The sequence below is a fragment of the Tauraco erythrolophus genome, chromosome 19, assembly GCF_009769465.1.
Source record: "Tauraco erythrolophus isolate bTauEry1 chromosome 19, bTauEry1.pri, whole genome shotgun sequence".
Lineage (NCBI taxonomy): Eukaryota > Metazoa > Chordata > Aves > Musophagiformes > Musophagidae > Tauraco > Tauraco erythrolophus.
Window position 1 is genome coordinate 8,237,995 of NC_141483.1, and position 18,929 is coordinate 8,256,923.

At 44.8% G+C, this 18,929-nt stretch overlaps 1 protein-coding gene across 1 annotated transcript in view; it reads right to left on the bottom strand.

The window, feature by feature from the left end:
- Positions 1 to 18,929, bottom strand: part of FBRSL1 (fibrosin like 1) — a 399,203-nt gene that overhangs the window by 27,704 nt on the left and 352,570 nt on the right.

Genomic DNA, 18,929 nt, shown 5'->3' on the forward strand with positions numbered 1-18,929 from the left:
TCCAAGTGTAGTCCTGCTCACCTTAAGTATTGCACATGCTTGTATGCACTGCATGTCAAAACTATCAGGAACTCTGCGACCTTGCAAAATGCACCTGTGGTGAGAATTCCATATGGAATTACTCCTTCTATGATTACAAGAATTTCCTTTTTTCCAAATTAAGCTAAACAAAGCAGCTCAAAGGGTTAAAAGTCTGGAAAGGAAATAGGAAAAGGGAGGAAAGAAGAGACCTTTCAGATCAAGCAGTATCCAAAAGGTTGAAGACAATCGAAAGGACCAACATGAACGTGACTCTACTCCCACTGTAACTCTCTTTTCGACATAATCTGCATATGCTTGAGAGCACATATACCCACAATTACAAGAAAAGCTGTTCATGGGTTATGAGAACTAGTGTTGTCCATGTGTTTCACATGTACACACCCGGGCACACACAGCACTTCTGACTTTCAAGATATGTGCTTTCATTATCCTCTAGAACGTGTTGGAGGCTGTTTGCATTTAGTTGGCTTGCAGACATGCAAGAGATGCTACCTACACTCCTCAACATGCTCCCAACACCCTCATGAACGAATTCCACCTTTGAAATTTTCCCGTCTCATCAAAGGACCGAGCCAGTTCCTGATGTAGGAGGTGTGGAACTAACACACAATACACACCGTGAGCTAATTCTGGCCACGCAGACGCTCTAACCAGGCATTTGAAAACAGCCTATGCGAGACCAGAGTCCTCACTGCCGTGGCTTTGACAACTTGAGCATCACCATGCCAGCACTAGATGAGAAGACAGTGATGAATCAGAGCCTGTAGCACACCAGCTCATTTTCTGCACAGAAAATGCCCATGTGGTGATGGCATCTCTTTCCTTGAGATAAAAGGCAGCTCCCCACACTGCTTCTGGCTCTGCTTCCACTCTCACCATTACACTATTTCCTTCATCAATCCATCAATCAATCAATCAATCCACATATATATATATATTCAGACTGTGAAAAGAGAACGAATGGAAACATATGAACCATATCAGCTGAAGATATGCAAGGACTTGTGGCCTCTAACTCATGAAAACCAGGAAGAGATGCATTTCCAAACACCAGTGCTTAGGCTGGAAGCAAGTACAATCAACCCTGTACTTTTCGGCACCTTATACATCTTCACAGGTTTGACACAATGTCTAGAGGTCTTAAATTATTCCCTACAAAAAATATAAGGCTAACGCTTGTTTCAGTTAATTTCTTTTTCAAATACGAGTTCATGCATCACAGGTACCCTGGTTTTGAAGATGTAACTAGATTTGGTTCCAATGTTATGACAAAATGACAAATTTATTTCTAAAATCAAATTCTCATTGCTTTTGTGCATCATTATTTTTTTATAATGCCACCTATGTTTGTAAATTTTCCTCAGATTTTACTACTAGCAACTGAAAAACTGTCATTGACTGGGCAAGCCAGGGGTCCCCACACTGTGCATTTTGGAGAAAGTGTATTCACAGCTGTTGATCTCTGTTTTTCAGGAGCTACCCATTAAAAGCAATTGGGTTTCATTCCTGACCACAGGTTTCCTGAGAGTCTATTAGCTCTTTCCACCCAACAAGCCTCCTCCTACAGAGTTAAACTTCATATTGTGTAATTATAGGCAATGTAGACTAATGGTGTATATTCAAAACACACTGTCACCACAAAAGTTAGTTGAGTAAAAAGTCAATTAGATCCAAAACAAATCAATAAAGTCCCACATTAAAAGCAGCTGTCTGACCAGTTTTATGTACAACTATTGATTCCCTGTGGTTCCAGCATTAGTTCTCATTTGCAATTTTCTCGAAGCAAAAGCTCATGCTCCCTTGCTGACTGAATTGACCAGCCAGCCTGGTTGTATTAGTTGGTACCTGGGGTACCTGACTAACTTCTGCTGCCAACTTGCACCTCTCAGGTTGCAGTACTGAAATGTTTTTGTGTTTCATTCTCAACAACAATGAAAATGCCTCCCCCACTCCCCCTCTCGAAAAGCTACAGGCATGAGTGTAAGTATCTTCTCTCCTTTGTAGCCACATTGAGCAGAAGCAGAAGCACCAAGAAGGGAAAGATATGGTGGGAATTCATGGGTAAGAGCGGAGAAGCATGTGAGAGACAGCAAAATCCCCAAGTCTTCTCAGCCACAAGATGGGAAGGACGGTGGGCGAATCCTGGTGTCACCTGGTTTTGGTGACTTTGCTGTTTCCCCTTCTGACGGCTGCAATGAGTACAAGAGTGGCTGACCAGAGGGTGAACTGCAATGAGTGAAGGGAAGGGAACTACACGTGGACAAAGGCAGGACAAACCATGGAGAGAAGTGACAGGAAGACAATGATGCCAGGCACTGGGATCTGCCTGATGTTTGAAATTCAAGCCTTTTGAAAAGAAAACTTTTCTCACATCTAGGTGTTTCACTTAAGTCTCCAGTAGAATAGATGTGGACAAAATGGAAAGCAGATGTCCAAATAGAAATACATCCCATCCATATGTGTCACTACTCTAGAAAACTCAAAAGGCACTTCCAAGCAAAGATACAAGATCCTGCACTTCAGCTAACTCCATGGAGTGCCATCCCATGACTTACTTGCACTCTGACACTGAAGAACATACATGTCTTGGTTTCTTTCTTTCTTTCTTTCCTTTCACACTCTTCTACCAACACTTACTTCTACCTATTCAGTGTCTGTTTCCAATACCCAGTCACTAGCTAACCATACTCCAGAAGTCTCCAGAAACCTGACAATTTTGAAGTCTTTTCCCTGTACAACCAAAGAAACAATGGATTTTGAAGGCTACAATTACCTGGTTAAGTACTTAACAAGATCCTTATCATAACATCTACCACAAAAACTTCCAATTGAAGACCTTCCTCCTGAGCTACCTTCCCTGAAATCCCTCAGAAACTTCCAATTCAAGACCTTCCTCCTGAGCTACCTTCCCTGAAATCCCTCAGAAAGTTAATTTTAATGATTTTAGTGAGAGATGTTTAATGATTTTAGTGAGAGATGTTGCCCCTTCTGATCAGGATCTCAAACTCCGTCGTTCCTCTACAGGATGCTCGAATATCCCTCCTAAGGAAACTACACTCTTGTATACCCAAGTTCCTTCCAATCGACCAGGCTGACTGCTGCTCACATATGGAAATATCCCAAGAAAAGAAACCGAATGTTCTCTTTTGTGCATGTTAGATCAGGTTTCATCGAGATCCCTTCAGAAATTTCTGTACTTTGGCTCCTAATCTAGCCCTTCTGAGCAGACGGATCCATGGAGCTGAGCACAACTGCCCCGACAAAAGCACAGACCCATCAGACCACACCACCAACGTTCTAGAAGCAAAAATGTGTTTATTTTTACCAAGTCCTAGAGTAATTTTCGTGCTTAATGATAACAGGCTGAGCCAATTTGCCTAAGACTTGACAGTCAGCTCCAATAATTCAACCTTAATTAAACCTGAACGCATGTCAGTTCAGCTCGTCCCTTCACAGGGACATTTGCAATGATTCATGTTTCAGCCATGCTACGGGAAGGCTGGATCACATCTGCCATTCTCCACCATGCAGAGCGCTACCCCTTTTCGGCATGCCAACTTTGTTTATTTTCTAACCAAACACTTTGGACTTCTTCCATTGAGAGGTTTTCTTAAATGAACAGACAGTGAAACATGTCTTGATCTCCTGGGGATAGATGATGACTGAATGCAAGAGACAGGGAAGAAAGGACTGAAACTACTCTAACAAGAAAAATAACAACAACCTGTGATTAGTAATTCTTGCCTCCTTGACCAACTAATTTGTCATCTGTAGTGTTGCAAAATTTCAACCTCCCTGTGTCTTGGGCTACATCCCATTCCAATTTAACCTGGTAAAGATCAAAATTTTTAACAATTTTTAAAAGCATAGAGAGCTTTAGCTACTGCTGCTGGAAATCTGTAGAAACAAGTGTTGAAGTTTAAGGGAAACCCAGTCAACTGCAGTTAAATTTGCTGCAAAAAGTGTATTTCAAGAGGAGTCACCTAAACCTGAAAGACCATGAATCCAACATGCAACTTTGGCGAATTCAAACTCTGTGATTGGAATAAACACACACTGCCCATCCCCATGGCTGCACAGGCTGCCATGCTCGCCTGTGTGTAACTACACAGCATTGCAGGCTAAATACAATACAGAAAGTCCCAGACACAAATTAAACCTTTCTGTTACAGGAATTTGCTTTCAAGCTGATTAAGAGTAGCTCAAGTGCAAGGGATTAAACATGTAAAGGCTGCTTTGAGAGCTCCAATAAGCAGTTACTGTGTTATACAAACAGTACTTAGGGCAACAGCAGTTCCAGCCCTGCCTCTTGCTCTTTGCAAGCTGCTGGTTGCTGCTGAAAGGGGACTGTCAACACACGTACAATGTGATTGGAAATAATCTAATCTTGCTTGCACGCCTTTCCTTTGTCTCTTGAAAAAAAAGAAAAGTGGAGTCATTCAGATGTCTTTCTGCAATCTCCCTCGTTGTATTCAAACAGCAAGGGTGACGGGGTGATGTGAGAAAGAAATGCCTCTCCTACATCCATCAATGACATCTTTACCAATGGCAATGTCCCAAGAAACACAACAACCGCCATATGCAGCCTATCTATCCACCCGGTACACATCCTTGAACACAGACATAAGCCAGGCTGGCTATGATGAACCCTGCTCCATATTATAATTCCAGCAAGAAATTCTGCAAAAGCATCACCACAGGAATCACAGGGACATATGTGGCAAGAAGCTGAGTATTTCAGAGTTGGTTGATGAGTCCCAGAGATACGTTTTGAACCACCAGCACAGGGAATGAGTACAGAAGAGCACGATTTTACAGCAGTCGGTCAAAACAAAAAAAATCGCTAAAGGAGAGTATTCAAAGAACTTCAGCAAATCTTTTTTTTAATTATTTGTTTTTATTAAATTGAGCTTTTGGAGTGCTGCATAATGTATGTGGATACGCAACATATCTAAGAGAGAATAAAGCATTTTGCATTGGCAATGATAGCACTGATGCTGGCAGACTGCTTACATGTGGAAAATCAATATTTAAGTGCTAGTTCTCTATCCTCAGCTGGCTTTTGCTTTTATATAGATGGCTTTTCCATTGTGTTTTAGGAGGGTAGCACTATTTAAGATATTAGATGATTAGCTTGGTCTGCGAAGGTAAGGCAAGCAAAGCTACAATTCAGAAGCTATCCAACACAGGGGCACCAAGTTCCTCCACCCTTTTTAATGTAAATCAGCTTAAGGAATAAAGACTTGTGACTTGCACATAAAACCACTGTCTGGAAGGCTCCGCGGTGTGTAACGTGAACTATTTTTAACATTATTGCCAAGTGAAGGCCAGATTTCCATCACGACAGCGATGTACTGCACACGTTGGGTTGTGTCAAAAAATGTTTTTCTGTGACGCGGGCTCTTCAGACATCGTAGGCCTCTGGTGGATTTCCCACAAATAATTGCTGCACTTCCTCCCAGAGGCAAGCCCAAACCCTCGCGCCCGGCTTTGAACCCGTGCTGCTGGGCGCAGCCCCTGCGCGCGGGGGCGGCCGGTCTTTGTTCACGGGGCGGCTCCCCCAGCCCGTTCCCCGCGACCGAACGCTGCGGCAGCTTTCAGCAGGAAGCTCCTTCCGCAACCCGGTCGGGATTCGGCCCCTATCACTCAGTTCATTTGTACAGAGCTGTCTGTCAAGTCAAATCGTCTGGCCGCAATCTGAAACACCCTCCCAACAGCTGCCACTATCAATTACTCTCCCAGACAGCCTTGACTATCAGGAAGAGAACTGGAGCGAGCACTTGCCAGTTTTAATAAACTGTGTTGCCCAAGTCATTTAACCTGCTAGATTGCTGTATGCTGGGGCTGTAACAAGCCTTCAGCTTTTCAACCTAGAAGAAAGCAACAGTGGCAAAAAGCTGTCAGCTTGATCCTCAGAATTAACTTCCAAGGGTGTCTCCCCCCACCTCCCGCCCCTTTCTGAAGCACCCAAGTTTAAAAGTAAAATATCTTCAAGTCATTTTCATAACGTCATGACAAGGAAAGCACCTCACTTTTTTTACACAAAGCCAATGACTCCTGAGAGTGAAGGGCTGACATGCTCCACAATTTTCATGTTAGGAGCACATCTGAGCAGAGAGAGCTCCTCGTTCCTCTTACACCTGCACAGACATGTCCCGTGGGCATTTCCCAATGCTGGCTCTGTCTGTGTATCAGTCACCACCACCCCACCGATGCTGATGCAGCTGAGGGCTCCAGGATGCCCTGACCACCTCCGAGGCTCTGCACCCACTGCTCCAGCCCCGTCCTTACACTCCCAGTACAGTCACAGATTATCACCCAACTGAAAATTCAAGCGTGGCAAATTTACATTTACTCTGGTACATTCAGGACTGGTAGGAGACATTTCCTAAAGAAACATTTATTTAAAATTAAACCACTTCCATCCAGATTAGTGTTCTCAGCTTGCAGCTCATGTATATATCAAGATGTCTGTGAATGTTAATCAGAAAGAAAAGGGTCTATTGTCATTAGGATTAATTTGCCATATAGGAATCTGCACTTCCACTAGAAAGCTTATTGGACCCTGCAAATCAAAAAGATTCAAAATCACTACGCTAAATGTTTTCCTTTGCCAGCTACATAGATAAGAGCCTTTGTTGTGAAAGCTTGCAGCACAGAAAGATTTCACCCCTCCCAAGAAACGGAGAGCAAAAGCATCAAGACCTATGGACTTGATGCTGATTTGCTGCTTTATGGTTCTTTAATGGGATGTTTTATTCGTTGAGATTTGGGAGCTTTCCATGCCCTATCCAGGCACGTTAGCTGTAAGCATGCATGACGACACTCCAAAGCTGCAGGAGCTGAATGAAAATGGGTGCCAAACACAAGGACTGGGGCCAGAGCATAAAGAAGAAGGATCACCATTCAAATCCCCCAAAGTAAGTCACAGTGCATTTTCCTAGCAATGCTGCTTCTGGCAACATTTCAACGCAAAGCTGAAACTGGATTTGCAGCTAAAGCACCTACTGTGGATGCTGGCGTTGTAATGAGATTGAAAGTTTCATACAGTCTTTTAATCTGGGGCTATAATGGTGGATCAAACGCTGCAGGGTTAAATCTTTTCAGCGCTGCTCCTAAGCAGATGCCGGATGCCTGAAAACGGGTGATGTAGGAGCCACTCTATGGCCCTGGCCACAAAATGTTACTAAAGCTTCCAGTGGTTACTTACTGAAGGTGTTTTTGTCTTGTTTTGTTCTGTTTTTGTTACGTGCAATTGCATATTGCACACCTAATCTGAGTGACAGACAAGCAAGAAGGTAAGTAAGCTATTAGAAAGACAATCCCCCCCCTCAAACATATGAAAGCAAGTAAGCACAAACAGTTAACCTCAGATAGAAGCTTTTAAAGAGATAAACCTGCTATATACCAAGGAATCTTATGATTTTAATTAGACAAACAAGGGCAAATAATAAACCATCAACTACTACATTACAGGAGAAAATGTACTACTTTTGCTGTTTGAAATCCGTATTGATTCCCATCTAGCCTGCGAGTGAGTTATTAATCACTCCAATTAAATCATGAACACAGGTCTTTACACTGAAATTGAACCCCCACCAATAGATCAATAACTCAAACCTCCAAGAGCAATTACTGCTCAGCATAATAGAGCAGCTTGTTACAGAGAGCTCCATGCAGACCACAATTCTCTCTGTCGTATCTTTCACAGGCAGTGCAAACAAACGGGGCAAAAAAGATTTTATAACTATTATTTTCAAAATAAACAGACATCTGCTTAGAGTTACCTAATCTCTCTCACATCACAGAGGCAGATCTGCCAAGGTCACATTGGAGACATGATTACATTTTTTCACAATTTGTTATTCTAGCAAAGCCCTGATAAGATTGAACTATTGAAGTTCACACTCTGGTTTAATTTCAAGAGGTTAAATGCCAAATCCTTTTCTTATTGCTACAAGGAAGGGATCTGCCAGGCTGCATAATACCCTGTGTGGGCTAAGACAACAATTTTGTTTCATCTGCACAGTCTTATGAAGGTTTTGATTTATTTTTTTTTTACATGACATCAGAGAACTCCAAACTCCCAAAGAATCATTTAAAGTAAAATCAGAAAGTTGAGAGTGTTCCGGAGGAGTGCGAATGACCTTTCAGACCTTCCAGCCTGGAGAAGTTAAGTCAATGGCTGGCTGAGAAAGCACACTCGTTAACCAAAACTAGAAAAAGGCAAGAGAGAACATTCTCAAACACCAGATCATGTCTGCTGGGAACAGGAGATGATTACCCTAACCAGCCAAGTGTATGCAGGGTCACAGAAATTCCCAACTCTGCCTTGGAAGATAACTGATGCTTGTCCTCATGCAATGAAAAGAGGAACCATCCGTGATCAGGCTCTCCCAGTGCCACTGAGCAGCTTAGCTCCCACGTCCTTTCCAGGTGAGAGCCATATTTCTGTACGCATCCTTGCTTCTGATCGGCCGGCCCCTTCAAGCAGGCCCCGGAGCGCCATCCATCATCCTTCATTAGGGAAGCTATTGGCAACCAATTAAGTGGTGATGGACCCGCACCATGAAGCTAATCGAGATAAGTTCATACCGTACCCTTCAGGCTGCAGGCACTGGCTCCTGTCTACGAGGAGTGTCACATTCCTGCTTCTTCCCCTCACCGGCTCACTGTTGGATATGTTGAAACAGCCTTGGCCAAGGCTCAGCATACACACGGAAAAATGACACCGAATCAGGCAATGCAAGAAAACAAGCAGGTAGAGGAGCAGCGCTACTGCGGGGATCTTTCCACCACCAGAAACATACATAGCTTTTACAAAAGGGAGGGAGAGAGATTATCTATTGCCCACTGCAGCAGGGGCAGAAAGAGTCCAGACAACAGTTTTCTTCCTCCCTAAAGGTCAGAGAAGGTAACTGGAGTTAGAAAGATCAAATTGTGTTGTGATCTCTTCTCTGGAATGTGGTATGCGCTACTCATGTGAACTACATCAGCTCAAAAGCCAACATCCTACACCTATATCCTCAAAGAGAACTCATCTCTGGTCTCTAAATGACCATATACATCAAATTCCATGCTCCTGGTTGGTTTTCCAAATATTTTTACTGGAAACACAGAGGCATACAACAGACCCTTTAACACACTCACACACACATCCAAATTCATCCCCTGGACAGACGCATATGGATTCAGACTGGCTTTTCAGGGGAGAGGAGAGCCCTATATAAACCAAAATTTTAAAGGGAAAGAATTCTCTTTCATCTTCACCCCTTCCTGAGTCTACAGATAAGGATACAAAGAATCATATCTCTCCACTTAAATCAACGTTTGAGCATTACTTAGAGCAGAGAATTGCTTGCAACAGTGTGTGGGATTCCCTTTTCCCAGAACTCAAAGGCCAAGCTGCACATGTTCTGTTAGGCTCCTAATTGACACCATTTGAAACCACTGAGCTTCAATGTAGAACAGCAAGGGGATTCAAATTTGCTTGAAACCAGCTGTGATGGACCTGGCCTCCTCAGTTCCAAGCATAAAGCAGGAAAGGCTGTCAAACTTCAGCTAACACCAGCAAGAGCGAACAGTGTTTCAGCTGAAGGCTACTGCAGGTTCTGCTGAAGGTAGATCCTGTTTCACGGAAATAACTGTGGCATCAAGCTGCACATGCAGCCCAGGAAGCCAGTGAACATGTTCTACAGGACCAGGCAAGAGGGGTGTGTAGGAAACACGGCTGCAAAGTGAACTTATGGCTCTGGTGCAGAGGACTGAAGATACCATGGAAGGAAGCTCACCTGTAGAGTTGTGCTGAAGCTAAGGAGTCACAAAACTTGCCCATTCCCCACGTTTTGTGCCTACCAGACCCACTGTTTCAGCACATCATACTTTGTTTAGGAGGCTCTGTGCTAAACTCCGCCATTTAAATTTTCAGTGACAACAAAGACAGCTGTAATAACGTCTAAGGGATTTAAGTCTGCAGCAGTCTTTGGTAGGTGTCAGAATACTGCAGAGAAAGATCTATTCTGCCTGCGTGCAATCAGTAGTTGAAGTGCCAAAGCTGTTTTTCTGGCCCAGGAAAGTCAGAACGGAAAGATATAAAAGGGTGGCAAACAGAACTGTTTAGAAACCATCTCAGTAACTTGACTAACTTCCATACCTGATGTTACGGCTGGAGTTGTGAGAATGGAAAGTTCTGCAGCGAGGTGACTTAGTCTCTGCTAAACAGGAACTGAAAGGAGTGATTGACCATGCACAAATTAGCAAAATCCTGTCTTATTTATTTGTTAAGGCCAGCCCTCACAGTTCAGTAACTGCTGTCACATTAGTGCTAATATGCTTACAATTTGGGACAACAGCACAGGAGATTCAGTGCTTGTCAAGTGGGGTCAGCACTTTACAACCAGCAGCTCCCTGTACCCTGCAGCCTCCCAGTGCCCTCTCTCCCCATTCCAGGCACAAGGATGCACCTTCCAGGACAGATCCCTCGCTTAGACTTAGGAGCAGCATGCACTACTCTGAAACAAAGCATTTAGCTGTAAACAAATTGCCTCCATTTTGCTGGCAGTTATTCAGTGGCACCTCTTTCCATTGACTTTGTTGAGAACCTAGGGTCAAGATAAAGAAAAACTGGAAGAATTTTCCTGCAAGCTCAGGAGCAATAAGGTCTCTGACCTCACTCCTATTTGCACGGTCAAAATCCAGCTCTAGAGCTGCTGGAATGGCATCTTAGCAAAAATTGAGATATTGAAATTAACAGACTGAATACATTCGACAACATTTCAGGTTGCATCATGGATAATTAAAATATTTAAGGGACAAGCTGCAAGTTGTTAATCAGGGAACATTTACTTGAATGGTGTGTGCCCTTTGGATTCGGTCCCTATGGCAACCGAATATTCACTCCAAAAGGATGCGCTGGAAGAAGCATGTCAGGAGCTGCCTCAATGTTTTAATTCACAGAGTGAGCAATGAATAAATACAGCTACTGACAAGCACAGCACAGGCCAAAAAGGTTTGTAAACAGCATTACGAAGCCACAGATGGCCTTTTGCTTTGTAAGGTTGAAAAGGTCCACCCTTCCTTTCAATACACTCACTATAAAGATCAAAAAAACTGGACTGTGTTGCACATGGGGTGTTGAATCACAGGTATTAGCTACTGATAATAAAAGTTTTACGAGAGGAGCTTTTCTTCAGTTTCTAACTTCTCAGTGCTTGAAAAACTGTGATTGTGTTTCCACTCCCCATATTGGAAGTTGTTGCATCAAAATCTTCAGAAAAATCTTTTCTGTCTCACTTGGCTCAACATGAGACAAATTTTGAGAACACAACAGCGTGTGAACAACAGTGTCGCAGCGTGCTCAAGAAGGAAAATGGGAGGGATGACTGACTTTTCCTTCAGAACAGGAAGAGTGGCTTGGTATGCAATGAGGGAAAGCAGAGAGTACTTCACTGCACCGCAGAAGGCAAACTCCTCCAGCATGATCTCAGAGTGTGTGAAATGCAGCTGCAAAGTTCCTTCCAGCTTTCTCCTTTGATGAAGTGTGAATTCTTCAGTGGGCAGTAGAAATTTTGGAAACACTTTGGTGCCGGAAATGTTTTAGGATAATGTAAGATCTGGCATCTAGTAAGATCTAGCAGAGGAACAGAGGAACATTGTGTTGTGCATTGCAATGGCATCACACTCTATTAATGAAAAGGTACTCTTGAATCTCTTCTTGCATGAGGGTTTATGGCTGTGGAAAGAAATGTCACAAGGCTGAAAGCAGTACCTTCAGCTGCAGCTTGTTAAGGCCACGGAAGACACTTGTGATCCTGACATCAATGAGGACTATTCACTGTAGCGAGGGACAGTCATTCAGTAGAGCCTTCATTGCCCTACTAACTGATGTATTTGGCTTTCTTGGTGATGGGATTTGCTGGGACCCCTGGCAGCACGCGGCACTGTCCTCTCCCACCTCCCAGGCAGAGCCACAACTTGCAATCCCCACGTCACCCTCTGAGCTGGAACTGGGCAGGCACTGCCACAGTACTAACCTCTGTCTTAGGCAGCAAACAAGTACAGAGTCAGACATCCGTAAGGATAATCACAGGAATTGTTTCATACAAAACTGCTGCACATTTTTATTTCAGTATTGGGCGAAAGAGAGAGACAAGTATCTGGGCTTTGCCTGCAGATACTTTTCCAAGACAGTAATCGCTGCATAATTCATATTCTTGTTTTCACATGTTTGCCTTGTGTACCAACAATGCCATCGAATTCACTGTAAGTTTTTCCTTCAAGTCCTTTCCATGTCACAGTTTTTCCAAACAGCAGAAATATAAACAAGTAGAAGCCCAGTGCTGAGCAGTAACTCAGGTTTGCCAAATTCCTGTAATCCCAGATTCTCGCGCGTTAGGAGGGGACAAGTGGGGTTCAAGCTGATTCTTGAGAGTTTCCACTCTACGTTAGCACAGCAGACAACATCTTTCACTCATTATATCTGTATTTTCCTGCAAGCAGTCCTCTCTGAAGTTGGAACTGAGGCTTCGTATCTCTACCCAAAGCCACCTGCTCTCCATCAACTCCAGATCACACAGCCTGGAGGAGTGCTCCCCTCTACAAGAGGCAAGGCTCATAAATAGTAAGTATTTGCGACTGATAGGAAATCTCAGCACAGTTAGAAGCAATTTATGGCTTCCGCACCAGAGAGGCTCACAAAGCAGTGGTAGCAATGATGCAGGTCCTCAACTCGGCCTTTCAGCAACGGTTCGAGGCACTTTTGTTAATATTAAACTAACTGGAAATTACATACTAGATTCTTGCAGGGAGAGGATTCCTTCTTTTAGGAAATGCATTTGTTCTACTGGACCCCAAACGGGTAATCAATCCAATGACTGCAAATCAAATGCCATCTCTCAATGGGCAGAATCCAAGTTCTGGTGCCACTGGTTTTGTTTTTGAGGACACAATATGGTTTTGTTTTAGAGAACTATGCTCCAAACTGCCAGCGGTTTGTTTCAGGGAACCACCTCCTCCCACATTAACATATTCGCAAAATCTATCACATATGTTGCGTGCAAACTGGCCGAGAGTTTGATTCAGCTCTGACAGCAGGAGAGCGTCTACCCCAAATATCTGCAAGTAATAAAATCCACGCCATCCTCCTGATTTCTCACGCTAACAGTGAACTGACATACATTCACTTTTCACTGTCAATAGTGGGCAACCTAGACAGATACATAATCACAATTACAGACAAAATGGAAGGGGCATCAGTTTCTAACGTGTCAGTTTTAGCCTCCTCCTCCCTTGGTGTGAAATAATGCTACTAATGCTAAATCTTGCATTTAGCCCTTCCACTAATTTTCTGCTGTAACAAGAAGAGAAATGGTAAGCCCTGTTCAGCTCTCAGCTGCAAGTGTAACAAGGACCACAGATGAAGCTGGAGGACGAAGGGCCCTTATGCCAGAGCAATGCAGGACTGGGACACTGCAGCGCAGAAGAGAACTAACCTGTCCAGCCAGGCACGGAACACCGCACAGCATCCTCATCCCTCTGCCCTGCCTTCTTACCTTCCCGGCCATATCCATTTTCGTTTTCTTGGGTATCTAACCAAATTGCAACAGCATCTCTTCATCTTACACAAAGGCATGTGCTTGTTCCCAGCAGATGGGAAACAGTATCACTGGTCCATGCCAGGGTTGTGGACCTCACAGTGGGATAAATGTCACATGAAAAACACAAGCAACAGTCTTTTTGTTACAGGCTATGCTCGTGGCTAATGGAAATGTCTCCACTATCACACCCTACCTTGTGATCACAACAGAAACTAGACCAGGAGGGACACAGCACCCATTATTTCAGACACGGGAAGCAAGAGAAACTATGGAATGACCCCTTGCAGATAGTAGGTGTTTCTGAGTTTTCACAAAACTTCTCCTCAGCCCTGTTTCGCAGGCTGCTGGCTCAGAGCTGGGCTGTTCCCACAGACTCTGCGCTCCCCGGAGCTGTCAGGCTGCCAGAGGCTCCGAGTAGCTGCTCTGAATGAGGATGTTTCTTCCCGTTAGCTCAGTAAAACCAAAGCCAGAGCTCCGTTATGCTAGGTGTTGCATGTTTCTGAGAAATGCTGGCCACTTCTAAGACCAAACACAACCAAGAGCGGCAGGAAGGAAACACGGATATTCCCCATCATGAAAGGAGGAAAAAGTCACCAAGGGAAGAGTCGGTCGCTCCGATGCCACACCGCATCTCCAGAGACTAAAGCTTTGCTGCATCCACAAGATAAATCCACCTTCTCCCCCTCTTCCCACAGCAGCACAGAACAACTCCCCCGTTACCAGCGTTGGATGCCGGTAAAGGTCTCCTGTTTCTTCCCTGTGTAAGGCATTTCCCACCCCTTCATTTTATAAATTACCAGAACAGACATTTAAACATTCAAGAGTAATCTGAACAGAGTATTCATGCCTTGGGCATTTTTATGCTCTACAAGGAGAGAAACAAAAGGGCCTCATGTAATACCTCCCTACAGCATTCCCTGTTCCTGCTCTTCCCTTGTGAATCTCCAAAGGGAAACTCTCAGCAGTTCAAGGCTCCTGCAATACCCCAGCCCTTCCCTCTTCCTTTTTAACAGCAAGAGGGGCTTTTAAAGCCAAGCTCGCTGGCTGACTAGAACAGGTGGCGAGAATGCTTTAAAGGAGAGAAAAATCATTTGTAACTAATAAAAAGAGAAGAAAATTCTGATTCCCATGGTTTTATTAAGCACTCGTGGGAGCCATTTGGACGGCGGGCACACCTGCTGCTCCTGTGGGCTTTGCCGGCTCCCTCGGTGCCCAGCGCTGGGGCTGTGGGACGGAGAGAATCAACGGCCTCCGTGCACCTGCATCCTCCGCCTCCCGGGATGCCAAGGAGTGGGGTGGCTCTGCCTGCTTTAGGGGGGATTTTACAAACACTGTATCGCTTTCAGAGCCGGACGGGCCAGGCTAGGGGCTGAGCCTGCCTTCTGCCCTAGATTTTGAGATCTGGCTTTACAAAACCAGCAGAAGCCTCTATCTTCTCCAACATACAGAGCACATACAGAAACCATCCAATGTCTGAACAAAGTTTTGTGCTAGATCAAAAAGCCAGACCTGCAAAATCTTCCTTGGGGCTTTGCTTTTGTTCTTTAACAAAACCCTACAGTAACTTTCTGGTCCTCCGTCTAGGACAGAAACATCACAATATACTGAGACTAAGATGTACCTTAATCTCTTGTCTTTTAATTGACATGTAAAGAAGTCAAACTAGGAAAGGACCCCCAGGGCACGGCTGGCAGAAGCTGGGTTTGCTGTGCGGCACTTTGAGATAGCAGCTGTCCTAAAAGGCAGGGAACGAACTGTAGCCCTGGGACAGCAGCTCGCTCCCCACCTCCCCTCCCCAGCCATGTCGTCTGCCTTTTTTCTTCCCTTATTGTCAAAACTGAAGAAGGGAAAGGTGACAAGCTGGAAAGGCACGGCCAAGACTCAAGAGCAAGAATTCAAAGCACCCCTGCCGCGCTCTGAAGTGCTGTTATGGTTGCTCCCTGCATTCAGGGAATCAGGACATGGTGCCCAATCCAGCTATGAGCAGAGGCAGAGAAAGAGATGCAGAGACCACAGATACTGCTCCTTTTCTGTGTTAGTTTACAAGCACAAGGTACAGAAACATCCATGGCTAAGAGCAAATGCTGGAATCCAGGTTTATCTGTACATGATCCAAGGGATGCTTCACTATGATGTGGCCAAGGCAGCTGTCCAAGAGTTAAAAGGAAGGGGCATTTCTTCCTATGGAGGAGGATCAGGAAATTAAACCTGTACTTGACTCAGATCTCCCTCCTTTCTCACATGGGTTTCTCTCCACAAAGAGGGGGTGGTGGTGGGCTTGAATATTCTCCAAATGTGACTTCCCTTTCCTCCACAAGTAATTTATAGAGAAAAAGGTCTGAAGTCCTTGCATTCTTCTGCCACATTCTGGAACTCTAGGCTTCTCCCCATTTCTTTGTTTCTCCGTACCAATTTTGCCTGTTCACAACCTGCACTGAAGTCATTTCAAGATGCATGTGCCTGCCCCTGCCCATGCACAGCAGCTGGTGATGTCTGCACGTACGTTTGGCGATATGCTATCACTGAACAGTTTTTCGGCAGCCAGTCCCACAGTAGTGCCAGGAAGTCTATCTAGTTTGCAAGTCTACAAAACCTGGCATATGCCTTTACTCAGTCTGAAACACCACTGCAGAATTTACACCCCTTCCAAAGAATCACAAAACATTTATCACTGTATGGTCAAGCTCTACTAGTCACATACCAGCACTGGCATCCTGGAGAAGGACTGTAGCAAAAACAAGCACCCACCTCAAGTACCTTTGGGGTATTCAGCATGTTGTGGCTGCACTGAACCAGTTTCTGACCAGAAAAGAGAACACTTTTTTCAATCACACTGTAGAAATGTTTTCCTTATGGCCAAACTTCAGAAATATTCACCAACCCAATATTGAGGTTGGTTTTTCTAAGAGCTAAGGATCATAAAGTAGCCACGTGTTTAAACAAGAGGTCATTATCCACCAACTCCAGGGTTCAGTGTAAGCTTCTAAGTGAAGAGCAATTTGAAAATAGAGCTGTTAAAGCACTAACAGTAATTTAGAGTAGTTTAAGTTTCTGTTTTACTGATTTTTCTGGCTAAGATTCATAGTGCTATCAAATTAGCATCTGGATATCTTGTTGAGGGGAGTAAAGTCAATAGTCTAACAGGCCCATTTAATTTCTCTTTACTGCTGCGATCGTGTGACTTCACCAATAGTCAGACCTGAAGGCAAAGGACACAGGGACAATGCCGTATGGTAGATGCCAAGCCCTTGTTCTGTGGGTCATACAGCACAGTCCAACAGATGAGATTTGAGAAACAGCGATCAGAAGGAACTGTTTCTACCCAAGATGCCATAATACCAAAGGTTTAACATTAACTTATCGGTTCTGAACACAATTACATGAAGGGAGATTTTTCAAAGGCACAAAGTCAGCAAGAGATTAAGTGAGGGTTTGACCCAAACCTTTAAAAGCCTTGTAAACCACACAGTTCACCTGCACTGTAACCTGGAAGCTTTTCAGGATCAACAACAGCAGCAAATAACATTTGTGATTTAAATAAATGTGCTCTATTAACTCTTTGCAGAGCAATCTGCTTTACCCAATACCAACCTCCCCAGTCTCTCTAGCTTCATCTACCCAACACGGTAAGAAGAGACGCTCCTCCACACCCTTCCCCTCCTCTCCTTCTCCTCCACCTCCGGCCAGTCCATCATTTGCAGCATCAGTTCATGCTGCCCTCAGTGCTCCACGTCACCAGACTGGTCAAACCCACAGATGGAAGGAAAGATGCCTTTCTATCCCCACCTCTGGAAAGATGCAGATGTGGTAGGAAAAGCCCTGTGAACTCCCCTTGTTGCCTTTGAAACCCGAGGAGAACAGACGAGCAGCACATTTGAAATTAATTACAGCAAAACCTACTGCATTGTTCTCTCCTCCCCTTCCTTTTTCCCCTGCCTCCCCCATCGCAGAGCTTTCACTGAAACCTCTGTGGCGTGTATATTTTCCTATAGTTACCGGGGCCAAAACGGTACAGCTGAGACATTCACAGAAGTCAAAGAAAGTGCAGAGCCAGGTTAGCGCACAGGGGTACAATAGTTCCTTAAGAGCGAGCGTCTCCCCCGCCGCCGCCCCCCTCCTCCCAAACCTTCCGTCTCTAATGAACCTTTGGTGTCTGTCCACAAAAAACAAACATCAATCAGGCAACAGGCTGTTCCTTTTCCCCTGTTGCTAGTCTGAAATAACAGTCATCCCCCGCTGGGCTGGGAACGCCACTTCCCTCTCCAGCACACATACGGGATAATAAGGGGGAGGCGAAGGAGGGAGGAAAACCCGCTCCGAGGTGCCAGAATACACAGCGAGCCGTGCCTTTCAGAGCCAGAGAAAACTTGGGAACACAACAGCTTTTGATTCCTCCTGCCCCACTGGGCACGTTAATTATTTAATAGTTGGCTTGTGATTTGGTGGTGGTGGTAGGAACAGGGTGGAAGGGAAATCAGGCTTTTCCCCTCCCCGTCCCCAGTCCCCCTCCTTGCGCTGGCAGAACAGCGTGTGTGTGCACACGCGTGTGTGCGCGTGCGAGGCTGCGGGCACGCCTGGAGCCTGCTCCGAGCTGCGTCCTCCCTCCGCCGCTCTCACAAGACCCTCCTTGTTGGCTTGTGACCGCAGCGGCTACAGACAGCACGGGACGGCATCTGGATCAAATGAGTTATGGGGCAAAGAAACGCTCCCTGTCTGCTCTCCGTTCGGAGGCCGATATTTTTCACATATTATGACTGGGGGAAGGGCGCTTTGGAGTTTATATTGGATTTCAACAGAGTTGGAAATGGAGCTGCAAATCAAGCAGAGATCAGCTTATGATTTGCAACCAGGGCTTTCTAGGTGTCTGAAGCAACACTTTGGAAGAAGCATGGGGAAAAGGAGAATGTAACTACATCTCATTTGGATGGAAAGGACTCACAGATGTTAGGAATATTTTTGATCAACAGCTTTCCTGGCACTGCTTGTGGTGGAATCCACAACCTTGACGGCTAGCTGAGTAAGAAAGTGCTGGCAAAGCCCCTGTCTGCATGCAGCAATTTGCAATGCTGCCAGTCAATATTTCAGTGAAAACAAAATTGCAGGGATCATATTAAAAGAGGGTAAAAGGGAAAATAAAACAAAACAAAAGCCAGCCTTCCTTTTTAAGAGAAACTCTGATATGACCCAATGGGAAAGACCCTCCCAAATCACAACGAGCTCTTTGTTTGTTTAAAATTAACACATTGTGATGGGAGTCCTGCCGTGAGCATGCGAAGGCAAGCCCGCCAGCAG